A 21,481-nucleotide genomic window follows, 5' to 3' on the forward strand; every position below is an offset into this window, starting at 1 on the left:
AATCTGCCTGTACTGCACAAAGCTTTTGTCTGTACTTAGGTACATGTGATAACAGTGAATCAAATCAAATCAAATCCAGCCTTAACCCTGTGAACCTTGATTCCCTTATCAATCAGGAACCTATCCATCTCGGTGTTAAATACACTCAATGACTTGGGCTCTCCAGTCCTTTGCAGCAATGTGTGCCACGGAATCACCACCATCTGACTGAAGAAATTCCTCCTCATCTCCGTTCCAAAGGGTCGTCCCTTCACTCTGAGGCTGTGTCCACTGGTCCTTGTCTGAGACTCATGGAAACATCTTCTTCATCTTCACTCTGTACAGGTCTCTCAATTACATCTTCCTCATCTTCACTCTGTACAGGTCTCTCAGTAACATCTTCTTCACCTCCACTCTGTACAGGTTTCTCAGTAACATCTTCTTCACCTTGACTCTGTACAGGTCTCTCAGTATTCTCGAGGTTTCAATCAGAGTGCCCCTCTTTCTTCTAATTTCTTATCCAGTATAAACTCAGAAACCCCAACCTCTCCTCATACACCAAGACCTTCATCCTCAGAACCTTTCCTGTAAATGCCCCACGAGACACTCTCCAAGTCGATCACACCCTTCCTCAGATACTGAAACCCAAACTACTGACAATATTACAAATCTGGTCTCACCAGAGCCTCACAGATCCTGAGCAGGGCATATCTGCTCTTGTATTCTATCCCTCTCGAAATGAATGCTAACATTCATTTACCTTCCTAACTGCCAACTGAAGCTGCCTGTGAACCTGAAGGGAATCCTGAACTCAGACTCCCAAGGCTCTATGTGTTTCAGATTTCTGAAACCTTTCCCATTTAGAAACCCATCTACGTCTTTATTCTTCTCATCACAGTGCATCACCTCAGACACTTTCCCAAAGTTTCATCTATTTGCCAAAAGAAACTGAAAAAAACCCTTAACTAGGCCTCATCCTTGAGGATCTTTTTTGAGTTTTCAGGCCTGGCAGCATCTGTCCAGAGAGAGAGAGATTGAAAGAGGGAGAGAGAGAGAGAAAGTAGAGTCAATATTTTGAGTCTGGGGAGTGTCCCGGCGGAAGAGTTTGCTTTGGACTTGATGTTGTGACACAAACTTTCATCATTCCTTCCCACTCTGTCAGTGTGAGTCTTTCTCATGATGATGATGATGATTGAGTTTGGTGAGTCCCGGAGCCGTCCCTGTTGTTTCTCTCCCCTGAAAAGGGTTGTCCCTTTAAAGAGTCTTTCCCCTGAAGCAGCTGCTAACGGTCACTTGGGGCACGAGGCGGCCGTTAACCGCCATCTCGCGCGGGGCCTGAGGGGGCGGGGCCTGAGGATCAAATGGCGCCGGCGACACGCGGGAAGGAAACGCGCCGAGAGAGAGAGGGGAGTGTGTCAACATGTCCCGTTCCCCAGGGTCATGGTCACTGGGAGGGGGAGGGGGACAGGGAGAGATTCCGCTCGGGCCTCCTCCCAGTGAGGTATCTTGTCGGTGAGCCGTTCCTGGTTATTTAATGTTCCCCTTCACCCAGTCAGAGGGTGTGTGTTTAAAACTGGAGGATACTGTGAGACGGTGAGCAGCCGGTGAAGGGAGAGGGATGGCCGATGGCCGATGGCCGATCACCGCGACGATGAGGATGGCACCGTTTTATATCAGGCCGGAGCCGCTCCAGACCAGGAGGATCGCCCGTGACTGAGTAAAGGAAGAGAACTCGGACAGGCGACCAGTGACAGGGGTTGGGAATCTCTTCCTCAAACGGCGGTCTGTACCAATTTAATTGTTAAATTTAAATCTGAATTAAGCTTTTTTTTTCTAATTAAGCCCAGGGATATCAAGGGGTATGTGCTCAAGGCTGGCAACTGGAGTGAGGCCACAGATCAGCCGCCACTTTATCAAGAGGCTGAACAGGTTCGAAGGGCTGAATGGCCTCCTCTTGTTCCTATAAAGCTTGTTTACAAATTTAACAGCTCTCTTCAGTAAAATCGAATGGTAATGAATTAATAAGGATGGATCATCTATTCCAAGGCAGGGCTGGTTCTGCTGAAACAGCTGGGATGGGGCTGTGTATTTCTCAGTTTACAGTTACTGCTGATTGAGTCTTCAACATGGAATTGTGTTCACAATGTCCATAGAAAAGTACAACACAGGAAGAGACCCTTCGGCCCACCATGTTGTGCCAATCATAACGCCAAATTAAACTAATCCCTTCTGCATGCTCCCTAGTTTTAGACTTTTCAATTCTGGGGAAAATATTCTGACTGTCAAGCCTATCAGTTGTGGGATATAGATAAAGCAGTGTTACTTCTGCAATCATAATTACTTATGCAAGGTAAATGAACTCACATCAGTGTATAACTGTTTCAGCCTGGAGCTGAGTTTCCAAGAATGAAAACTATGTGAAAGAAACATATAATTGCTTTTGTATTAGCTAAAATGTGCATACAAGAGTGAAACGTGCCTGCAAACAATGGTAGATGTTACAGACAAATAGATAAGGTGCTGTGAGGGGAGGGGGTTAAGGTAGATATTAGATTAGATTAGATTAGATTAGATTACTTACAGTGTGGAAACAGACCCTTCGGCCCAACAAGTCCACACCGCCCACCAAAGCGCAACCCACCCATACCCCTACATCTACCCCTTACCTAACACTATGGACAATTTAGCATGGCCAATTCACCTGACCTGCACATCTTTGGACTGTGGGAGGAAACCGGAGCACCCGGAGGAAACCCACGCAAACACAGGGAGAATGTGCAAACTCCACACAGTCAGTTGCCTGAAGTGGGAATTGAACCCGGGTCTCTGGCACTGTGAGGCAGCAGTGCTAACCACTGTGCCACCGTGCCGCCCACTTTTTTTTTAACGCTGTCAGCAGGAGGGCATATTGCTCCAGGAAACGATTCTTCACCTGATCCTCACAGTGCCTGTACAAACAGTAGTTATAAGCATCTGTTTCCTGCTTTTGCAAAAACAAGAACAAACCACAATCGAGAGGTCACAAGGCAAGCAAGAAACCAGATAGCAGTAAAGGAGGATATACCTAACGATGGACCACAGCAGGATGTGGTCAAGCGGCCTTGAGGTCAGAAATAAGCATTTTGTCACAGACGAGGCGAGAGATAAACAAGAGTAATGGGCGCCGGTCTTAGAGAAGTGGGAGATGTAAACAGGGGAGGAGCAATAAGAGGACGGAAGAGGAACGAATTACATAAATATTGTGTACTCGTTAAACACGGTGCGTATGTGACTATTTTGGAAATAGACACCACACCCCTCTTGCAAAAGTGTAATAAACAATACTACTGCTTCAGATCTTGTCTCGGACTGAAATTACTGAAGTAAGTGAGCTTCGTTTCTCACACAATGCATCTCATGATTTTATAGATTTCTGTCCAGTCTCCCCTCAGCCTCTACTGTTCCACAGAAAACAAGCCAAGGTTTTTGAGACCTCCTTATAGTTCATACCCTCAAATCCAGGGAGCATCCTGGTGAACCTCTTCTGCACCCTCTCCAAATCCTCCACATCCTCACTATAATGTGGTGACCACAACTGAATGCAGAACCTATGTCCAAAGAGCCATAAAGATATACAACACGGAAACAGATCCTTCAGTCCAACTCGTCCAACCCTGCCCAATCTAGTCCCACCTGCCAGCACCTGGCCCATATCCCTCCAAACCCTCCTGTTTATATACCCATCCAGATGCCTTTTAAATGTAGCAATTGTAGCAGTCTCCAGCACTTCCTCTGTCAGCCTATTCCACACACACATCACCCTCTGCGTGAAAACGTTGCCCCCTAGGTCTCTTTTATGTCTTTACTCTCTCACCCTAAATCTATGCCCTCTAGTTCTAGACTCCCCCACCCAGGGAAGAAAACCTTCTCTATTTACCCTATTGATGCCCCTCATGATGTTAGAAACCTCTATAAGGTCACCCCTCAGCCTCCGACACTCCAGGGAAAACAAACCCAGCCTATTCTACTTCTCACTATGGTGCAGATCTTCCAACCCTGACAACATCCTTGTAAATCTTTTGTGAATCCCTTCAGGTTTCACGACAGCGGACACCAGGATTACATGCAATATTCCAAAAGTGGCCTTACCAATATCCTGTACAGCCGCAACATGACCTCCCAACTTCTATACTCAATACTCTGACCAATAAAGGAAAGCATACCAAACGCCGCCTTCACTATCCTATCTACTTGCAACTCTACTTTTAAGGAGCTATGAACCTGTACTCCAAGACTCAGCAGCACTCCCTAGGACCTTACCATTAAGTATATAAATCCTGCTAAGACTTTCATTTCCAAAATGCAGCACATCCAATTAATCTAAATTAAATTCCATCTGCCATTCCTCAGCCCATTGGCCCATCTGATCAAGATCCTGTTGTAATCAGAGGTAACTGTCTTTGCTGTCCACTACACCTCCAATTTTGGTGTCATCTGCATTATTACCAGCCATACCCCTTAAGCTCATATCAAAATCATTTATATAACTGATGAAAAATAGTGGACCCAGCATTGGCCGTTGTGGAAGTCCACTGGAGACAGGCCTCCAGTCTGAAAAACAACCCTCCACTACCACCCTCTGTCTTCTACCTTTGAGCCAGTTCTGTATCCAATTGGTTAGTTCTCTCTGAATTTCATGAGATCTAACCTTGCGAACCAGTCTCCTGTGTGGCACCTTGTAGAATGCCTTACTGAGATCCATATAGATCAAGTCTACTGCTCTGCCCTGGTCAATCCTCGTTGCTAATTTCTTCAAAAACTCAATCAAGTTTGTCCCACGCACAAAGCCATGGTGACTATCACTAATCAGCCCTTGCCTTTCCAAATTCATGTACATCCAGTATCTCAGGATTCCATCCAACAACTTGCCCCTCACTGACATCAAACTCACTGGTCTGTAGTTTCCTGGCTTGTCTTTACCACCTTACTTAAATAGTGGCACCACACTAGCCAACCTCCAGTCTTCCTGCACCTCACCTGTGACTATTGATGATATAACTATCTCAGCAAGAGGCCAGACAATCACTTCCTTAGCTTCCCACAGAATTCTAGGGTGCACCTAATCAGGTCTTCGGAATTTATCCATTTATATGTGCAATTAAAGTGTTTATAAAGCTGCAACATGACATCCTCACTCTTGTATTCAATTCCCCGACCAATAAAGGCAAGCACACCTTATGCCTTCCCACCATCTTATCTACATGTGTGGATACTTTGAGGGAACTATGGACATGACTCCCAAGATCCCTCTGTCCATGAATGAAGTTTATGGTCCTGACATTAACTGGACACTTTACCTTAACATTTGATCTCCGAAAGTGCAGTACCTCGCACTTACCCGGATAAACTGCATGTGTCATTTCGCAACCCACTTGCTAACCTACCCATCCACATTTTCATTCAAGTTACCTGTATATATCAGGAACAGCAGAGGTCCCAGAATGGAACCCTGTGGAACACCAGTAGTCACAGATTTCAATGCTGAAAAACACCTTTCCCCCACTCCCCTCTGCTTTCCATGAGCAAACTGATTCTGAATCCAAGTGGCCAAGTTACTGGGGATCCCATGCATCTTAATCTCCTGCATGTGCCTACCAAGAGGGACCTTGTTGAAAGCCTTTCCATGTCGACCACATCCACTGCTCTACCCTCAACAATCACCTTTGCCCCTGCTCTAAAAATTTAATTAATTTCGTAAGACATGACCTACCCTGAACAAAGTCATGCAGACTGTCCCTAATTAGGCCATGCTTTCCTGAATGTGGATAGATCCTTCCCATATGAATTCTTTCCAATAGCTTTCCAAGCACCAATGTTAGATTCACTGTTTTATAATTTCCTGAATAATCCCAATTTCCCTTGTATTCGCCAGTCCTCTGGGACCTCTCCAGTGGCAAGTCTGTATACAAAGATCTTGGTCAAGGCCCCAGCAATCTCCTCTCATGACTCTTTCAATAACCTGTGGTAGATACCATCAGACCCTGGGGACCTAACCAACTTAATGCTCTTCTATAAACCAAACTCCACTTCTTCCTTTATCTCGAAATGCCCTCGCATAAGAGCATGCTCCACACGGATCTCCTTATCCTCCATAAAATTCTCCTGTGTGAATACTGATGCAAAGTACTCAGTTCGGGTCTCACCCACATCCTCGGCCTCCAAGCACATGTTGCCTCTTTTTTTCCTGAGTGGTCCTACCTTCTCCCTTGCCATCCTGGTGTTTTTAATATGTGTATAGAACGCCTTGGGATCCTATTTAAGCCTAAATGCCAAGGTCATTACATGGTCCCTGCTTGAGTACTTTAATGCTTTCTTTATATTAGTCATGGGCCCTGTCCACTGAACTTGACAAATGCTGGTCTTTCTTTTGACTAAATTCACAACCTCACTCATTAACCAAGCATCCTTTAACTTGCCATCCTCATCCTTCCTGCTTACTGGAACATGTCGTTGGCAGGTCCTTAACCAGATCCCCCATGTCAAATGTGGGCTTGCCTGACAACAGACCCTCCCAATTAACCCTCCCTAGCTCCTGCCTAATACGGATGTAATTTGCCCAACCCTGATTTAGTACCTTCTCGCAAGGTCCTGATTATCCGTATTCATAGCGATCTTAAAACTTAAGAAGTCGTGATCACTGTTTACAAAATGCTCTTTTTGCCCATGAATGTGCAAGGAATGGAGGGATGTCAAGGGCAGGCAAAAGGGATGAGTTTAATTTGGTGTCAGGTTTGGCACAACATGACTGACTGAGATGTGCAGATATAGGGATAGTGTTGCAATAATATCCAAGTTGAACTGAATGCTCTCTCACACGAACATGCAAACACCCCATAAGCAACCCTTCGCAGGTTCACCTCTGTATCATACACATCCTCTCACACACAAATCTTGCATAATCTCCTGTCTGCTGCACACCCACCCCACCCCAACCTACCCCACCCCACCCATCTTTCATCATCCATCCACCTCCTCTCCAACACCCTCATGACCCCTCTGTTCACTCTCTACCTTTGAGGGAGGGGTTATATTCATCTTGCTCCCTCTGTTTTGGTCAGTCCGTCCCACAGAGTTCAATTTTATTTCTCTGTCTGTCTCCATGTCTGTCTCTCTCTCTCTCTTCCTTTCTGTCTTTCTCTCTTTTTCTCTCTCTGTGCCTCTCTCTTTCTCTCTCTCTGTATCTCTCTGAACCTATTGCTGAGATAACTGCATTTACATCCAATAAAATTCGATGATAGTATAATTTCCTGTTGACTCGATGGCTTACAGATCAGTAACCAACAGAAAATAGATCAATATCAAGATCATACCCATTTTATTTAAAACAATTTGTCAAAGCTAATCAGCATGTGTGTATGTGAATGTAACTAAGACACAAAAAAACCTGCAGACACTAGAATCCAAGGTGGCCAAGCAGGAGGCTGGAAGAACACAGCAAGCCAGGCAGCATCAGCTGGTGGAGAAGTCAATGTTCCCCGTGGAACCCTTCTTCATGCCTGGGGATGGGTGTAAGGGGAACTGTAGGAAAAGAAGGAAGGGGGTTGGTGATGGGTTGGAGGGATTTGGATGGCGAGAGTGGCGATAGGTGAACACATGAAGAGGATGCGGCTGGTTGGTCAATGGGAGGAGCGAATCTGGTTGGAAGTAAGGGTCAGTCAGGGGAATGGAAGGGGCTGGGAAAGGAGTCAGGGGATGAGAAGGGAGGTTATTTGAAATCAGAGAGCTCAATGTTGAGACCTCTGGAGGCTGCCCAGGTGAAAGATGCGGTGTTGGTCCTCCAATCTGTGGTCTGATTCACTGTGGCAATGGAGGAGGCTAAGGATGGTGATGTCGGAGAGGGAATGGGAAGGGGAATTGAAATGGCAGTGACTGGGTGATCAGGTCGGCCCCTGTGGGCCCAGCTGGGATGATGAGCGAAATGCTCCCTTAGTTTACGTTTAATCTCCCTGATGAAGGGAAGGCTGCAACGGGAGCACCAGACACTTATCTAGATTGTAAGGGAGGTAGGTAGACCTCTGTTTCACCGGGAAGGACTGTTTGGGGTCCTGGATGGAGGGATCAGCACTCTGCCCCTCAACATTCCGCCCGTCTACCCACCCAAAACACTCCCCCACTCTCCATCCATTATCTGTTGCTCCCCTTACACCCACCCCCAGCCCTGAAGAAGGGTCACATCCAAAACATTGATGTCTCCACCACCTGATGGTGCCTGGCTTGCTGTGTTCTTCCAGCCTCCTGCTTATCTGTCAATGTCATTTACTGAGCTTGGTTAGTTACATAATAATGCCCTCACCCCATTTGTATTGATCACTTTTCCTCACTTGAACCCCCCTGTAAACAGTTTACTGAAGAAGAATATTCTCGATTTCCAATCTCTCAGCGTGAAAGAGCTTCCTGACACTACCCCAGAATGACCTGGCAGCAGATTCTCTGTTGTGTTTGACCACTCCCCTCTTCTCCTGAGGGGTAGTTACTCTCTATCTGTTCCTGAGTGAACCCTGTCATATCCAGGATGCCATGTTTCGGCCAACCCAATACCTGTTCGAATGGAAGGTGCAGTAGCCTATTTTGTGAGGCTCTTCCTCATGAAGATAAGAGTCTTCATCCATCCCCATCTTCTCACTCAGATCTCTGTGCTGCCATAATCAATAGGTGCTGACAATGTGTATTTTGTGGCAGATTTCAGGCTGCTCCTATATTTCAGGCTCAAGTCTTTACTGTTTACACATGCCCAGCTCGCTCCTCACCTGATATTCTACAAAGTAACCCTCAATCTTCACCTCATTGTCAACCTGGGATGGACGGGCCCAGGAGATGGTGAGTGATGGAGGTTCAGAGACACACACTGTCACCTATCTAGGTGCATTGACAGGAAGGGTACAGACTCTAATAATGGGCTCAATAGGCAATTTGGCTGCCCCCCCCCCCAACTCCAGCTCAAACACTGGGGATGAGCTGAACACTTATTCGCTGTGGGGTATAAATTGGACAGCACAAAGTTCTTGGCATTCGCCCTCTGTCTCCTCGCAGGACCAATCTTCAATGTCCCTGTGCCCCAGTCTGGACATCAGCCTGGCCCAATGTCATCTCCAGGGGATATGTTGGACAATGAAGGTGTTACACTGGACTTGCTACTCCTCTGTCCTCTGGCGCTGTGGTTATCTGTGCTCCTTTGTCTTCACAATTTCAGCTTCATGTCCAAAAATGGATGCACCAGGTAAACTCTCTCACCCAGTGAAGAAATCATTAAACTGAGGTCTTGTGCACCTTTGGACCTGTTTCTCTCAATAACCCACAAGTAACACTGCATTTTGTCTCTCAATCATTACAACACCAATATCACAGTGCAGCAATAGATTCCTGATGAAGGGTTTTTGCCTGAAACATTGATTTTCCTGCTCCTCGGATGCTGCCTGACCAGCTGTGCTTTTCCAGCATCACTCTAATCTAGCCTCTGATTTCCAGCATCTGCAGTCCTTGTTTTTACCAATATGACAGTCCACACTCATCTGACTTGTCTCATCTCGCACTAGCACACTTTGTCCAGTCTCAGTGTGTGGTGTCGAGATGTAGTCAGCGAGTTCCTGCAGGTAAAAGATCTCCCTCGCCCAAAGAGTCAACTTTGAAGTAATTCACAGATTGAATCATTGTTTCCATCAGGATTGCGTCCAATTGATTCTTGGTCACGATCTCCACTCCTTCCAGCCTGTCAGATGCACACCCACTGTGTTCACTTCCTTCTCCCTCTCCTTGAGCCAAGCATCCAGTCAGCTGCACCTGAACGGAGATCCTTCTTTCTGCTTCAACATTTCCTCTTGGCTACTTTCAACTTGCTCCCCAGCCTGGATGGAGAGCAGTGTTTGTGACAGCCCCATTTGGAAGATGGTCCGATAATTCAGACCATTCTCCTGAAGGGTTAGACCTTGTCCTTGATCTCGGAGGAGGTCTTTGCAGCTGGGCTGTAGATCGAGGGCTCTTCACCTCGATGTCATTGAATTGACCAATGACCCACTGGCACTGAGTGACCACACCACTACTGACCTCACGGGAAAGCTGAGTGGTTTTTGAGTCCAGCATCTTCAGAGGGTACAACCAGACTCTCGGGGACACTGTGTTCTCTCTCCATTCACCCAGCGGCTTGGGCAGCATTGAGGAAACTTTGACAGCCTCCTGGTAGTTCACTGGGTTTCTGATAAGGAAGAAGTCTCCATGAAAGGTGCAGTGCCATCTCTCCACATGTTTCTTGTTCTCATCCGATATGTCGCCTGAGCCCTTTCCCTCGATTTGGAGCATGGGGATCTTTCTAACCATCACCTCCAGGTTTCGCTGGATATTCCGTATGTTGCCAGTAGAGGAATTATCCTGGTCAAACAGAAAGAAGGCCTGAGCACTGTCCAACCCCCCCCCCCCTCCGTGGCAATGTGAGTGACTGAGCCCTTCTCAAAGACAGAAAGGGAGGTGATCTGCTGTAGCCCCAGTGAGCTCATGGTAAGCTCCTCAAACTGGGTGGGAGCTTGGTACTGGATGGTGTAATGATACTATGGCTCGGAGAGCTGTATATTGTCTGGGTTTTTATTTGAAGGAAATTGGAGTGAGACGTTTTGAGCAGCTTGTGAGGCCTTGGGTTTTCTTTAATTTAGACCAACAGAAGCAGCCTGAATGGTTGGGGTCAGGCTCTGAGTGAACCAAGATGTTTAGTTTTACTTTTCAGTCACAGTCGCTGGGGTCTTGAAGCTGGGTTTGGAAGCTGCAGTACATCTCTCCGTGCTCCTCTCTCTCTGAGTTTTCTCTTGGTGTTTTATCTCCTGGGTTGGAGATTGTCATGGGAGACAATTGGTTTTCTGAACTAGTTTTTATTAAGAATGTGTTTATAGGAACTCACTATGTTGGAAGAGTTAATTATTGTAGTTAATACATTTTTGTTAAGCATCTTGATAGTGTTACAATTAAGCCAAATCTTTTCTTGTTATTTTGTCTATATTTTAGTTTTCATGTAAAGATTAAGTGTGTTTTGATGAACATCGAGTAGTGTGACCAATCGAAATGCGACTGGAACGCGACACTCTCCTCCAAGATGGCGACTTGCATACACTGCCATCCTGAAAATCCCACAGCCGCTACCTCTGATTGCTGGAGAAGCTTTGCCACCATTGCTGCTACCGCTGGCCCCAAACTACTGGGAGGACGGTCTTGGTGCCACAACTTAGATGTTACATCATCGAGCATACAGAAGGAAGGAAGAGAATTAAATAAAGCAGATGGATGGGCCCTGGGCTCAAGCGCCCCCCCACACAGCTCTGCTACTCTGTTGCCATCTTCAGTTGTTAATTAGTGCATCAATTGGACGTTTGAATCGTGAGCCTTAGAAATCGCCATGTGTGAGACCCAAACATCTCACTGTGGAAGAGGATTATATTGTTTTTGTCATTGAGTGGGAATGACGGATGGTGGATGCTGCTTTTGGAGCATTTTCGGTCGATGGGATCACAGATATTTCGTGTTGATAGAGAAGAGCACGGGAAGTCAGTCCACCCTGTTTCCCATGCTCCTGATGGGCCAGCCCCTTTAACTGCTTCATATTCATTCCCAGGATGAGGGCATCGCTGCCCAGGCAGCATTTATTGCCCTTCCCAAAATGGACAGAGGACAGTTAAGAATCACCCAGATTGCTGTGTCTGGAGTCACATGGAGGACAGACCAGATAAGGATGGCAATTTCCTTCCCTAAAGGACATGAGTGAACCAGGTGAGGTTTTCTGGCAATTGACGACATTTCATGGTCATCATTGGATTCTTTATGGCAGATTTTTATTGAACTCAAATTCCACCATCGGCAACTCCCCTTATCAGGTTCTGTTTTACACTCACTCTGTGATTGCCCTCTTTTGTGGGCCCGTACCTTTCCCATCTGGTCGGGTCTGGTCCAAATGTTCACTGCTGTCTAGAGCATGTTTTTTCTTGGCCACAGTTTAAGGTTTCACCTTCAGGAGTAAACTCTGATGATTTATGCTTCAGAAGCAATGCTGAAACTGCATTTGCAGCTTAGGCAGCAGCAGGCCAGATATTTACTGATTGTGTCCCTGACAGCACCTAAGAGCGTGACTATTTGAGAATACTGGGAAGATTGTCTGCTATAGTGTCTTTTAATAACTCTTCCTGTTAATAATAAAGCATAGCAGTTGTACCGCACTCCCTACAAGTGGGGGGAAAATGCACTCATACACTCATCTGTTGCATCCTGAAATGTTTCTGTCACCACAGGATATGAATTAAAGTGAACAGTACGAACAGGATGTTTATGAGGGTCCTCGAACAAACCAATAAACTGTTGGTTTCAATGTGATATCAATGTCTGGGCATAATCGTTCTGAACTGCCTTTTATGAGCCACTGGGGTGAAAGCAGTGAGTCTTTAATCGAGTCAGTAGCATGTGTGGTGAGGACAGGATTACTTGCTGCAAACCTGCAGTGTGTGTAAAATGATGGATCCCCCAAAAGCAGGTGCCCTTCATGGACAGACAGGTGCTCACTTCTCCTGTTGGATGTACAACGACTGCACAATTGGCTACACAGTTCCGGATTGTCCCTGAGAAACGATAGTGTTTAGACTTGTCTCTGTCTTGCAGGCAGAATAATTTCAACATGATGGACATAATCCAGCTGACTCCTACTTTGTACATTGTTCCCGCTTCAGTATAGCATTCTATCCATTCTGGCTGAAAACTGTAAACTTTTAAACATTCTTTCAGTGATCCTACCAACTTAGTTAAAGCTGGAATAAAGTTACACTGATTACAGCCTGAGTGGAGAAATGAGCAAAGAAGAGGGGGCAGTATGTGAATTATTTCAACTTTCTGAAGATCTGTGTTGATCCCATCTGTTGAGATCAAAACTTTGAATGGTAAAATTATCAAGGGGCCCAGTATTAGACATAATCAAATGACCTACAAATAGAGAAATTAAGTTTAACAGAAAATTAGCCAACCTAAACACCAGCCGGCAGTTATTGGTAACAGAGAGCAGTGGAATCGAACATTCAGAAACTTACATAGGTTCAAGTGGAACCAGTTATAACTGGCCCAAAGACTGCGTGTTGGAAAATATCAGACCAGACTTTCTAGCAACTTGACATCCTCTTTGTGCCCAAGGATGTGCAATTTACATCAGCCCCGGTGCGGCAACAGTGAAGGGTGTTGGCAAGACTCTGTTGGAAACTTGGAACCTCATTCATGGCCTCAATGGCCAAGGACCACGGAACAATGTGGCAGGTCCAGGATGAGTGGAATAAAAATACCCACCTGGAAGGCACACCCTCATTGAAGGCTGACATCAAGACTCCTGGGAGAAGACCATGAAATAACCCAATAAGGCCCAGGAGAAGATCTGCCCTGACAGGGAGACCCACCTTTGAGGAAGAGAACCAGCCCTCAGTCGGAGAGGAAGGAGATTCCAACGGCCCAGCTCAAACATGTGGATCATTGCAGCTAATATCCTTTCTCAGATGGATAGAGCTATGTAGAGAGTAAATATTGTGGGAATTTGGGAATTGTTCACATCGTAGTGTTAACTTTGTGAATAAAATCACACTGAAATAGACATCAAATTCTGTTTCCCTTTACCTGCACCACTAACAATAACTTTGAGTAAAGTTTTGTTTTAATACACATACTGATTGAAGTGTCTGAAGCACAGACACCAAACTACATCATCTGCTGACATTTCCACCACCTCCAAACCGACCCCACCACCAGAGATATTTTTCCCTCCCTACCCCTTTCCACTTTCCGCAAAGACCATTCGCTCCGTGACTACCTGGTCAGGTCCACGCCCCCCCCCATCCCCCCCGCCCTGAGCAACCCACCCTCCTGTCCTGGCACCTTCCCCTGCCACCACAGGAATTGCAAAACCTGCGCCCACACCTCTTCCCTCATCTCCATCCAAGGCCCCAAAGGAGCCTTCCACATCCATCAAAGTTTCACCTGCACATCCATTGCTCCCGATGCCGTCTCCTCTACATTGGGGAGACTGGACGCCTCCTCACAGAGCGCTTCAGGGAACATCTCTGGGACATCCGCACCAATCAAGCCCACCGCCCTGTGGCCCAACTCCCCCGCCCACTCTGCTGAGGACATGCAGGTCCTGGGCCTCCTCCACTACCGCTCCCTCACCATCCGACGCCTGGAGGAAGAACGCCTTATCTTTCACCTCGGAACACCTCAACCCCATGGCATCAATGTGGACTTCACCAGTTTCCTCATTTCCGCTCCCCCCACCTCACCCCAGTTCCAACCTTCCAGCTCATCACCACCCTCATGACCTGTCCTACCTGCTAATCTCCCTTCCCACCTATCCACTCCACCCTCCTCTCTGACTATCACCTCCATCCCCACCCCCATCCACCCATTGTGCTCTTTGCTGCCTTCTCCCCAGCCCCCGCCCCCGCCCCCAGCCATTTATCTCTCCACCTTGGAGGCTTCCTGCCTCTATTCCTGATAAAGGGCTTTTGCCTGAATCATCTATTTTCCTGCTCCTCGGATGCTGCCTGACATGCTGTGCTTTTCCAGCACCACTCTGATCTAAGCATTTGAGATGGCCTGAAGCAGGATTGGGAGACGTACTGTTAACAATGTCACATGTTCTCCTACAGTCCTTGTGCCAGGAATACGTTACCCAGTTTAGATGACTAGATTACTTACAGTGTGGAAACAGACCCTTCAGCCCAACAAGTCCACACCAACCTGCCGAAGCGCAACCCATCCAGACCCATTCCCCTACATTTACCCCTTCACCTCACACTACGGGCAACTTAGCATGGCCAATTCACCTGACCTGCACATTTTTTTTGGACCGTGGAAGGAAACCTGAGAACCCGGAGGAAACCCACGCAGACACGGGGAGAATGTGCAATCTCCACACAGTCTGAGGCGGGAATTGAACCTGGGTTTCTGGCACTGTGAGGCAGCAGTGCTAACCACTGTGCCACCGTGCCGCCCACCATGTCGTGGAATATCCTATGATGGGACTCAAGTATCCCAGAATCCCTACAGTATGGAAACAGGCTCTTCAGCCCAACAAGTCCACACCAGCCCTCCCAAGAGTAACCCAATGAGACCCATTCACCTTACCTGCACATCTTTGCACTGTGGCAGGAAACCGGACCACCCAGATATGGGGAGAATGTGCAAAGTCCACACAGACAGGCGCCTGAGGGTGGAATTGAACCCGGGTCATGAGGCTATGAGAAAACAGTATTAACCACTGAGCCACAGTGCTGCCGATGGAAGATAGCTGTTGTATCATTGAAAGCCTGTTGCAGAGAATTCTCAGTATAATTCCAGTCCCCGAATGTCAAAAAAGAAAAATATTCCATTTTATCTGAAAACCTGCAGAAAGAATTCATGATGTCAATAATGAAAAAGCATTTAGAAACAGCCTATGCATTTGGTAATGGAGTCTCGCACAATGGGGGAGAGGCTGGTTTTCCAAAGTTTCGTGAATACGGTCGAAGGAACATCACATATTTTTACTGGCTACCGAAAGAAAAAATGTGCCAACGATGCAGTGTTCGACTAAGGATTGAATCACAGCTTTAATGTAGGGTGGCTCCCCCCCTGAGGTTGGGGATTGAATTACAACTTTAATGTCGGGTGGCTCCCCCTGAGGTCGGGGATTGAATTATAGCTTTAATGTCGGGTGGCTCCCCCCTGAGGTTGGGGATTGAATTACAGCTTTAATGTAGGGTGGCTCCCCCTGAGGTCGGGGATTGAATTACAGCTTTAATGTAGGGTGGCTCCCCCCTGAGGTTGGGGATTGAATTACAGCTTTAATGTCGGGTGGATTCCCCCTGAGTTTGGGGATTGAATTACAGCTTTAATGTAGGGCGGCTCCCCCTGAGGTTGGGGATTGAATTACAGCTTTAATGTAGGGTGACTCCCCCCTGAGATTGAGGATTGAATTACAGCTTTAATGTAGGGCGGCTCCCCCCTGCGGTTGGGGATTGAATTACAGCTTTAATGTCGGGTGGCTCCCCCCTGAGGTTGGGGATTGAATTACAGCTTTAATGTCGGGTGGCTCCCCCCTGAGGTTGGGGATTGAATTACAGCTTTAATGTTGGGTGGCTGCCCCCTGAGGTTGGGGATTGAATTACAGCTTTAATGTAGGGTGTCTCCCCCCTGAGGTTGGGGATTGAATTACAGCTTTAATGTAGGGTGGCTCCCCCCTGAGGTTGGGGATTGAATTACAGCTTTAATGTTGAGTGGCTCCCCCCCTGAGGTTGGGGATTGCTTAACTAAAGAACGAAGAGACAAACAAAGCCTGTTGATCCTGGAATCCACAATAGACAGGCAGGAGGCTGCAAGAACACAGCAAGACAGGCAGCATCAGGAGATGGGGAAGACAAGTTTTCCTGGGGAACCCTTCTCCAGGAGTGAAGAATGAAGACATCCAATTCTAGTTTGCTCTCCTTCCATTTTTCTCTCATCATACTTACTGGGACAAATGGGGAAAGGTGTCTCTGACTGAGCTGTCCTGCTGTCTAATCATCACACCTGGGTGATGATACACCAACGCTTTTTCATGCAGAGAACAGAATCAATTTCTGAAACTACTACAACATTCTACTGTCCCTGAATGAGCTGCAGGCAATCCCATTGGTGATCTAAGAGAGTTCAGTGTTGGAACATACAACATAAAACAATGGAGCACAGAAAAGGTCCTTCACTCCTTGATGCTGTGCTGACATTTTATCCTCCTCTCAGGTCAAACTAACCTCCATCCCCTTCATTTTACAATCATCCATGTGACTATCCCTTAAATATTCTGAATATATCTGACTCTACTACCACTGCTGGCAGTGCATTCTACACACCCACCACTCTCTGTGTAAAGAACCTACCTCTGACATCTCCCCGAAACTCAATCTCTCTGCTAATGAAAGGCAATGCACCACATGCCTTCATAACAAACCTGTCAACTTGGGTAGACATGGATCCTGTGATCCATCTGTTCCTCCATCCTGCCAAGAATCCTGCTGTTCACCTTACAATCTACCTTCACATTCAAGGGTATGGCACTTTACAAATGAGCACAGCAGTTCAGGCAGCATCCAACGAGCAGCGAAATCGGCGTTTCGGGCAAAAGCCCTTTGCCCGAAACGTCGATTTCGCTGCTCGTTGGATGCTGCCTGAACTGCTGTGCTCTTCCAGCACCACTAATCCAGTATTTGGTTTTCAGCATCTGCAGTCATTGTTTTTACTTTACAAATGAGGCCAGTCACCTAGATTTCAGAAGTCCTTCCCAGAAGTGTGCTTTGTTTAAATCCTTTATCCCATAATGAACCACTACCTGCTCAGGGTCTGAGGTTTGCATGCTTTAGACAGTGGATCTAATATCTCTTAACATAGAACGGCCCTCGATGTTGCGCTGACCTGTGGACTTTTCTCAGTTTGTCCCCCTACACTATCCCAAAATGATCCATGAGCTTATCGAAGGATCGTTTAAATCTCCCTAATGTGGCTGAGTTGACACCCTTCCACTGTCTGTGTAAAGAACTTGCCTCTGACATCAGTCTTAAATCTATCACCCCTCAATTTGTAGTTATGCACTCTCGTACAAGCTGATGTCATCATCCTAGGTAAATGTATTTCTCTGTTTAGCCTATCTAATCCTCTGATTATCTTGTATGTTTCTATCAAATCCCCCCTTAGCCTTCTTTCCAATGAGAAAAGACCCAAGTCTCTCAGCCTTTCCTCATAAGACCTTCTCTCCAGACCAGGCAACATCCTGGTAAATCTCCGCTGCACCTTTTCCAATGCTTCCACATCCTTTTTGTAATGGGGCGACCAGAACTGCACACAATCTTCCAAGTATGGTCGCACCAGTGTTTTGTATAGTTGCAGCATGATATTGCGGTTCCGAAAATCAATCCCTCTACCAATGAAACGTAACACACCGTATGCCTTCTTAACAGCACTATTCACCTGGGTGGCAACTTTCAGGGATCTATGTACGTGGACTCCAAGATCCCTCTGCACATCCACACTACCAAGAATCTTTTCATTGAACAAGTACCTGCCATCCTGTTATTCTTCCCAAAGTGCATCACCTCACATTTAGTTGCATTGAACTCCATTTGCCACCTCTCAGCCCAATTCTGCAGTTTATCCAAATCCATCTGTAACATTCTTCCAAACTCCACCAACTTTAGTGTCATCTGCAAATTTACTAATCCATCCACCTATGCCTGTGTCTAAGTTATATATAAAAATGACAAACAGCAGTGGTCCCAAAACAGATCCTTGTGGAACACCACTGGTAACTGGACGCCAAACTGAATATTTTCCATCAACCACCACTCGCTGCCTTCTTACAGGAAGCCAGTTTCGAATCCAAACTGCTAAATCCCCCTTAATTCCATGCCTCTGCATTTTCTCCATCAGCCTACCATGTGGAACCTTATCAAAGACTTTACTGAAGTCCAAGTAACCACGTCAACTGCCCTACCCTCATCTACTTGCTTGGTCACCTTCTCAAAAAACTCAGTGAGGTTTGTAAGACATGACCTGCCCTTGATGAAACCATGTTGACTATCTGAAATCAAATTGCTGCTTGCTAGATGATTATAAATCTTATCTCTTATAATCCTTTCCAAAGCATTTCCTCCAACTGAAGTAAGGCTCACTGGTCTGTAATTACCTGGGTCGTCTCTGCTGCCCTTCTTGAACAAGGGCACAGCATTTGTAATCCTCCAGTCCTCAGGTACTAAACCTGTAGACAATGATGGCTTAAATTCAAAGCCAAAGGCTCTGCTATCTCCTCCCTAGCTTCCCAGAGAATCCTCGGATCAATCCCATCTGGCCCAGGGGACTTGTCGACTTTCACTCCTTCTAGAATTGATAACATCTGTGCGTAACTAACCTCAATCATTTCTAGTCTAATATTTCGTACCTCATTTTTCTCCTGTACAATATTCTCCTTTCCCTGAGTAAACTCCGATGAGAAATGTTCATTTAGCACCTCTCCGATCTCTACAGGGTCCACACTCAACTTCCCACTTCTGTCGTCGACTGACCCTATTCCTCCCCTTATCATTCTTTTATTCCTCACATACCTATAGAAAGCTTTAGGGTTCTCCTTTATTCTATTTGCTAAAGACTGTTTGTGTCCTCTATTTGCTCTTCTTAAATCTCTCTTTAAATCCTTCCTAGCTGATCTGTAACTCTCCGTTGCCTCATCTGTACCATCTTGCCTCATGAACACATAAGTCTCTTTCTTCTTCTTAACAAGAGATGCAATTTCTGTCGTAAACCATGGTTCCCTTACCTTATCACTTCTTTCCTGCCTGACCGAGACATACCTATCAAGGACACGCAATACTTGTTCCTTAAGCCAGCTCCACATTTCGATTGTCTGCATCCCCTGCATTTTGCTACCCCATTCTGTGCATCCTAATTCTTGCCTAATCACATTATAATTGCCCTTGCCCTATCGATAACACTTGACCTGTGGCATGTACCGACCCCTTGCCATTGCTAAACTGAACGTAACATTATCCATTATTCCCATCCATCCTCCACTGATCCTTGACCTAACCCCAGAGAGAGCATAATCACTGCAACACTCACTTATGGCCAGCCTGCTGGGGTGAAAACCTCTGATAGGGTGACGGGTGTCATTACAGAAGTGGGGAATTGATTCCTGGTATCCCGGCTCTACCCTGTAGCTGGTTAGTTTTTCTGGGAGTTGGTTTAATTAACAGAGGGGTTCGCCTCCATGTTCAAATGGTTTAGGGGCTCATCATCTGAGATTTGGATAGAATTGAAGAAGTTTAAACAGATCCAGTCTGAGATTTGGACAGATATGGAGAAGTTTAGACAGGTGTAGGCTGAGATTTGGATAGCTTTGAACAGATTTGAGGTATGAAATATCCCAGCACATTTAAACACTTCCCGAATACTGTCCTACATCATTAAATATAACTTAGGTGAGGAAATTTGTTTAATTTCAGTTAGCTGTGTTTGGTTATATTATAAGTTAGGGAAATTGCTCTTAAGATTGCTAAAGAGATTCTGGGGTTTGAAGATGCTTCCCAAACTCTCCAAGGAATTTTAAAAATACAATGGAAGGATATACTTTTAGAATTAGCCAATATGGTAGAATTGGGTTCAACCAGGGACCAAAGGAAAGCTGAAAATGTAGCGGTTGCTCAAGCCCTTAGGTGTATCAGAGACACAGACAGGTGCAACAGAGTTAGAGAAACATATGTTGCACATGAGGGAACTGGAGATAAAAGATAGAGAAACAGAGAGATTGTTCTTAGCTGAGCGAGAGAGTGAGACAAGAGAGAGACAGAATTTGAACTTCAGAAGTTGCAAATTAGTGAGTAAGGTCAAGTTAACAAGATGGAAATAAAGAGAGAAGGGAGAGATGTATACAAATCTCTTAAAAATTGCCATATTTTGATGAGAAAAATGATGAAGCCTTGTTTATTTCATTTGAACATTTGGCTGGGAAGATGGAGTGGCCAGAGAGCTTGTGGGTAATGGTAGTTCAGACTGAGCTGGGGGGCAGAGCTAATGAAGTGTGTGCAGGGCTGTGAGATGAGGGACCAAGAGATGATGCAGATGTCACACAGACTATTCTGAGAGCATCTGAATTGGTATCAGAAGCATTTCAACAGCGGTTCAGAAACATAAAGAAGGAATCAGGGCTGATTTACACTGAGTTCAAAAGAATTAAACACAGTAATTCTAATGGATGGGTGTGTGCCCTACAAGCAGATAAGATATATCAGGCTCTGAGAGATTATTCTGCTGGAGGAGTTTGTAAACTCACTTGGAGAGATGATCAGAATTCATGTGGATGGGCAGAAAGTTAACAAAATGTGAAGAGCAGCAGAGATGGCAGATGAATATACATTGGTGCATTTGGCAGATTTTGGCTTCCAAAAGGAATTTCTTCCCATGATGGATAAACATTGGAAGAATGGGAGATCCTTCACTGAAAAAACGTCGAGTAAATCACACTGGGAATAGTTTCCCTCAGGAGAAAAAAGAAGCCAAAGGGGGTGGAAAGGAGTTGAAAGGCTTCAGGTGTTTGACTCTAATAGAGTGGGACATGTGCAGATACAGTGTTGATAGTTTAAGAAGGGCCCTGGGAAAAGGCGTCAGAAGGTGGGACACATAAGCTCACAAGTGCTGATGGTTGTGGGAAAAGATGTGGTAAAAGAGGCTAAACCAGTGGGATTAATGAAAGTAATAAAGGAAACCTCAGGAAAGGCCGAGGAGCTGCAGGTGAGGGCACAGCCCAGGCAGGGGCTGGGTATTGAGTTAGTGCCCAATCTCTATAAAGACTTCACCTCTGTGGGTCAAGGTTACTCAGGAAGAACTGGGGGAGAAGGAAAAGACGTTACAACTTTGAGCGATGCGGGAGGTAATCAGTCTCTAATAGTAAGAGATGACAGTATTT

At 46.0% G+C, this 21,481-nt stretch overlaps 1 protein-coding gene across 1 annotated transcript in view; it reads left to right on the plus strand.

Moving 5' to 3' along the window:
• LOC140458864 (uncharacterized) overlaps window positions 1-21,481 on the plus strand; it is an 861,596-nt gene that overhangs the window by 821,442 nt on the left and 18,673 nt on the right. The window lies entirely within an intron of this gene.

The sequence above is a fragment of the Chiloscyllium punctatum genome, chromosome 34 (assembly GCF_047496795.1).
Source record: "Chiloscyllium punctatum isolate Juve2018m chromosome 34, sChiPun1.3, whole genome shotgun sequence".
Classification (NCBI taxonomy): Eukaryota; Metazoa; Chordata; class Chondrichthyes; order Orectolobiformes; family Hemiscylliidae; genus Chiloscyllium; species Chiloscyllium punctatum.